The sequence below is a fragment of the Etheostoma spectabile genome, chromosome 3 (genome assembly GCF_008692095.1).
Source record: "Etheostoma spectabile isolate EspeVRDwgs_2016 chromosome 3, UIUC_Espe_1.0, whole genome shotgun sequence".
In the NCBI taxonomy this organism is placed as follows: domain Eukaryota; kingdom Metazoa; phylum Chordata; class Actinopteri; order Perciformes; family Percidae; genus Etheostoma; species Etheostoma spectabile.
This window is the reverse complement of record NC_045735.1, coordinates 12,610,641-12,616,430: the sequence shown is the minus strand read 5'-3', so window position 1 is coordinate 12,616,430 and position 5,790 is coordinate 12,610,641. Positions and strand designations below refer to the sequence as shown.

Below are 5,790 nucleotides of genomic sequence, written 5' to 3'. Positions count from 1 at the left end.
TGAAAACTAGCCAATTGGCTAACACTGGCGCATTTACAGAAATGTGCATTAATCAAATAAAAAATAAATTATGAAGCCTTTGATTTGTTGAGTGATGCTCTCCCTCCCTCTCTGGTCTGGAGACTTGTGGTAGGCCTCATCTAGAATAGAATGATTAGAATCTGAATGAAGTAACTTATACTATACTGTACTTTTTATTGCTAAAAAATTCGGTTGAGTTAACTAATGATATTTAGGATATTTGGCACCGTGAAGAATATTTATATTACATAGAACAATTACAACATGACTTCACCTTTACTCAATCCATAGGTTCTCAAATGCTCTGTAAACTGGAACTTTTGTTTTACATAAAATAATAACTAATTGACAATGCTATACACAGCACAGACACAATTTACTGCGTATTTAGTATTAAATTATTTTTTTAATGAGTTATTAGCCTGCTCCAATTTAAAGAAAATGCTTCTGATAAAATAGTTCTATTTCACATTAAATGAATAATGTAGGATGGTTGTTTGACATTATCAAATGATTCTCTCCCAGCTGGCAGTCCGTTTTAATCCAGCTCTGCAAAGTTGCAGATCTTTGAGCTGCTTCTATGAGCTCTTTCTCGCTTCTTCAGTTGTCTTTATTGTGAAGGAATACTTAAGCACACAAAACTAACATTAGGCTATACTTTTTTTAAATGCAAAGTTCAATACATTGACCAATTGGGACATTGATGTATCATTTAATAACATAATAAGCCAACTTTCACTTTCACTAACATCACATCTGATTGTTGGTTGAAAACACACGTAACATATTGACTGTAAACAACGTATAAGCTAGCGTGATTTAGGAGCCCAAACAATCACATCCTTGAGATTCTTTCTTCTCTACACAACGCACACTCATGTAACGACTGTAACGTACGTAACGTTAGCCTGCTGTTGCAACATAGCTTGTCTTTAGCTTTGGTTGAAAAGGTAGTATTTTACCTTAATATAAGGCAATGCTGGGCAACGTGTTGCAAACGCTACAAGCTTAAGTTGCACTTTATTCAAAGTTCAAGGGGATTTTTTTGTAGTTACTATTCCCAGGGCCTTTATCATAATCTCCATAACTTTAAAAACTCACAAGAAGGCAGAATGGCTTGGCTTTCCCTCTTTCATTTGCGGTGCTCCGTTTATGTGAGAATATAAATAAAGTCACGTGACTGGGGGCAGAGGGCATGACTGAGGGCAAGACTGGTGATATATAGCGATTTAGTTATTTTATTTAACTTTAACAATGATTGGCGTGTCATCATATTAATGCGGCCACAACAGCAAAAAAAATAAAAAAAAGAAAGAAAGAAAAATGTATACGGGCCTTTTTCACCAGAGGGGCAGCTAAGCCAATCAGGGCAAATGGGCAGTTGCCCGGGCAACAATAGTCTGTACCTGTGCATATCTCTGCATACAGTGTGAAGGGGTTACTGCTGAAAAGTCTTAAACTTTGGGTTTTGTTGTCATAATTCAATTTTAAAATTATAATTATATAATTATTTAAAATTGTAAAATTTTCACTTATTATAAAAATGTAAAAAATGTAAAATCTAACCAGAAGGAGTATAAGGTATAAAGTCCACATATAAAATATGTTATTCACATTTCACAATTTGATATAATCACCTTTAAAAATACACTAAACAAACATACATTGTTAAATACACCGTTGCACAACTAAAACAACTTTTGGAGAGGCACCGGTGCTTAGTGAGTGTGATTCGTTTAATGAAATGCCAATAAACCAGAGCACGTTTTTCTCCCATCCCATAATGTAGTTGACTAGCCAGACCCTCCTCCGCAACGCTGTGAAAGAAGGTCTGGCAAAACGAGACTATTGTCAATCTAATTAATTAGCAGCAGTTAGCGTGCAAGCATGCATACAATACCCAGCAGCTAAAACTACAATATCACAATACATTTCACATGTCCTTGTTACCTTCTGTTTCCCAATCATTAAACAGCTGTTAGCACCCGGCGTTGGAGTTAGTCCAGTGCTGTAAACCGTGGTCAAAACAATCATACTAAAAATAACTTCATGAGCATGTTGAACTGATGTTGTAACGCTACCTACCAAGCATTAGCATCAGCTACTCTTTAAGTAGTACATTGTAGTAAAGTTAAGTTGGATTGATTGCTATTGAAATATATCAATACATTAGGTCTCTGCTGTATTATTGTACACCAAATCAGCATGTAATCAATGAAAAACTATGCCTGTATGCAAGAAGAAAAGTTGTATTACGATAACTAAGTATAAATCTTTCTCTGACATTGTATGATTTACAACTACTCTCGAACGAATCATCCGGGTGTTTGAAGCCACTGACAGGTGAAAAAATGGAATGTCCCGTGTCATTATAATAAGATACAGATTTCCCTGGGTTTGAACATTGTTGGATGCATTTGGGATAGTGTAAGTACACAACTCAACAAAGGTAAAGTCATAAATAACATAGGTAAAAAGACATTTTAATGCATTTTAAATATTACATATTGGAAATTCTAAGCAGCATATAAATTATAAAACATAAATAGCTAAGATGGTAAAAGCATTAGTATAATGTAATGTAATGTAAGTATAATGTGTATGGATGGGGCAGCGTTCTGCGGTGTCATTATTTTCTGATTTGTTGAGTGAGTAAAAAAGCTGGAAGGAAGGCAACACAAATGCATTAACTCAGTCATATTGATGCATTTGCTAATTGAAGATGCAAGACATTATATATTGACCCAATTTTAAACAGCACCTGGAGTTGTCATTCAGAGGCAACACATCTAATTTAGACACTGTGTGGTTTGATTCTATCGGCTAGCTAGTTAGTGTGGATCTGTATCTACTAGTTCTGCCTCAGTGAGTCTGTCAGAGAGATTGCTTTCCTTCCCACCACCTCTGCTCCTCATCATTGTCCCCATTCCAGCTATAGCTATAGAGACACTCAAAACTGCCTTCAACAATGGATACTGTTGGACAAAAATATCGTCATATCACTGGCAGTAAATACCTGTCCAAAGCTGCAAGCTCAACTACTGCTAGCCACAAAAATGACTTAAACCACATTCACAATTACTCCAAAAAGAAATGGCCTCTCTGCTAACCTTCTACTTGCCATGTGTGCAATGCAAACACTGAAATGATTTCTCTTTTATTTCTGTAAACACAATTTAAATAAACCTGGCTCTGGCAGACACTGGTCCAAATCGCCTTTCACCCAGAACAAAACATAGCGACATCAGAAAACCTAGAGCAATGGATGATCATGGGATTCCAGCTGTGATCGGCTCCCCTCTGGTCCCCCTGTGTGCAGGGATTCTCAGGGATAAGCGGGACAGGGGGAGGGACTTTGAGGTTTTTCCAAGATGCACGCTGAGCTTTAGCGCTTTCTCCACCACATCCCAGATAGACTTGCAATGTGAAAGATTCAGGATTTGTGTTTGGGCTGAACTAATTGAGTCCCCTAAAAGCCTTGCTGCCCTGACTCCAGGACAGGGCTGGCACACAGACACACCTACACACACAAACACATGCACACATCCCAACACTAACACACACATGTTCCCTTTTGTCTCTTTCTGTGCCAAGCCTAATCCTGCCTTACCAGCTGCAGAAAAAAAAGAGAGAATCTCCTCCCTCCATTCAGTTCCAATTCACTTTTCAATTTCAAGGTGCTTTATTGGCAAGGCTGTGCCTGAGTAAAGCCAAGGCAATTAACAAAAGAAGCGCTTTCAAAGCAAAAATAAAGAAAAACAGCATTATAATACGGAAAACGCTACAATAAAAACAATAATAATAAGCATTGAAATCATTTCAATTTGCCTTCCTTTCCATTTTTCCGCACACAAGATCTCTAGGGGGTCAGTGCAGGATTTTCCTTTCCTCTCCTAATTGTGATGGGCCATGGCAAGTGCTCCACCAAATTGTGTAAACACATGTGGAAGCATAGAGGAGGCAGCAATGGAAGACTGATCACAGCAAATGAGTTTCTCATAAAATGATTGGGCCTCTTTGATTGCCCAAATGTACTGTAAGTCCCCTTATCCAACATGACACCTGAGTACAGAGGCGCGTAACATTTAGAGTATGAAGAATGTAACATATTAAAACAGAAGAATTGAAAGTAGATAATTTGTAGTCACATTACAGAGTAAGTGTTTGATGTTCTTTGAATGGAGTCATTAAGTTAATTGTTAATTCTCTTTGAAAGTGAGTAAAATAATGAGTTTTGAGAAAAACAGCGCATTGCCCTGGCAAAATTTAAGATGGTTGAGTGGGTTGGGGTCAAAGTTTTGAATGACATTAAATATGTGGACGATGAAAGAAAGAGAAAACTTATTTGTGCTCTTTTAAACCTTTTTTTCTTGTACGTTGGCTGTTTTGCAAAAAGTGGCTGTCAACACCTGATGAAAATAACCTTTCTCACTATGTGGTAATCACAATTGTCTGGCACCCATTTTTACAAGAAGTTTACCTTGTACAAAAAAGTATGCGTAGTTAGTTAGTTGTTAATGACCTGTTTTCTTTGTTATGGATTTTTTTCAGCCAAAGGATTAATGGAGTTGCCAGATGAAAAATGTTTCCGATTTACTGGGGAGAACACAGAACTATTACTTCGACAATTTATGGTTGTAACACAGGTCACACTGACCAATAGCCTGCTTACTTAGTAATGCAAAATGACTCTTAAAAAAATCATCTTTGTGCTAATGGGTGACAAGAGGGAGATAGCACACAGCTTGACAATCAAGGGAAAAGAACAATCTTTCCAATCTTTTGAGTTTGAATTGAAGCTAAGTCAGATGTTAACAAATGGTCATATTACAGTTTTTTCCATTGCTTAACAACAGTGGTCACAACTGAAGCCACATTTGCAAAACTCTGACCACAGTGTGCATAACCAACAGTCACCTGAACTAAACAGTTCACAAAACTCATTCCAAGCAACACAACTCTTCACACGTCTCCGCAGGCCCAGTGCAGCGAAACACTTTGAACACTTCTCATCAAGACAACACACATCATCAGAACACATTTAGAGTAAAAACAATAGCAACAAACACCAATTCATAAGTTAGAAACTTTTCATCTTTACAGTTTCTATATTTTGAGTGACTTCACACTAATCAATATTTTCTTAGAGAAGAGTGAAATTATTTTGCATGAACATTTTTGTTTTATAACATAACCAGTTTTGTTATGTAAACAAGAAGGAATGAAAATCAGCAGTTTACTTCAATAGATATCTATTTGTATTTTGCCTGTATTAAATTACAAACTAAAGGTACATGATAGAAACAAAGCATTGTGGGCCACATGTCTTCATCAACACATTGGATGTCGTGGCTTGCCATGCACCTGCGTCATCTCTAAATACAAATGTAGTGTTTCCATTGCTTCCACCACCATTACTTTCTGAAAGTGCACAGTTTTGCTGTAGTAAAGGTAGTTTTTTTCAGATTTTGTATAGCTGTATATGTAACCTCAAACATCTTACCTGGACATATTGGTTATAAATTTTTTACCTGGTCACTGTTTCTCTCAAAAGGTACAATATACGTAACGTTTTCATTCTCATTTGGTGTTTCTTTGTTTCCAAACTAAATCTTTATGCGCTTATATACACAGTATGTGTTCAATGACAAGTTTTAAAACAAGACACCTGCTTGGTCTTTCAGTTGAAATCTGCAGTGTTTAAAATTGAACAGACTGAAATCTATTCTGTTTTCAACGTGTGGTTAACAGTTTTGACAGCAGTGTGTT

At 36.7% G+C, this 5,790-nt stretch overlaps 1 long non-coding RNA gene across 1 annotated transcript in view; it reads left to right on the top strand.

The window, feature by feature from the left end:
* Nucleotides 1–4,963, top strand: part of LOC116684878 (uncharacterized) — a 5,050-nt gene extending 87 nt beyond the window's left edge. Inside the window, exons 2-3 of the long non-coding RNA XR_004330857.1 lie at nt 2,264–2,270; nt 4,855–4,963. This is a non-coding gene — a long non-coding RNA (uncharacterized LOC116684878). The remainder of the gene's footprint in view (nt 1–2,263; nt 2,271–4,854) is intronic.
* The last annotated feature ends 827 nt before the right edge of the window (nt 4,964–5,790 follow it).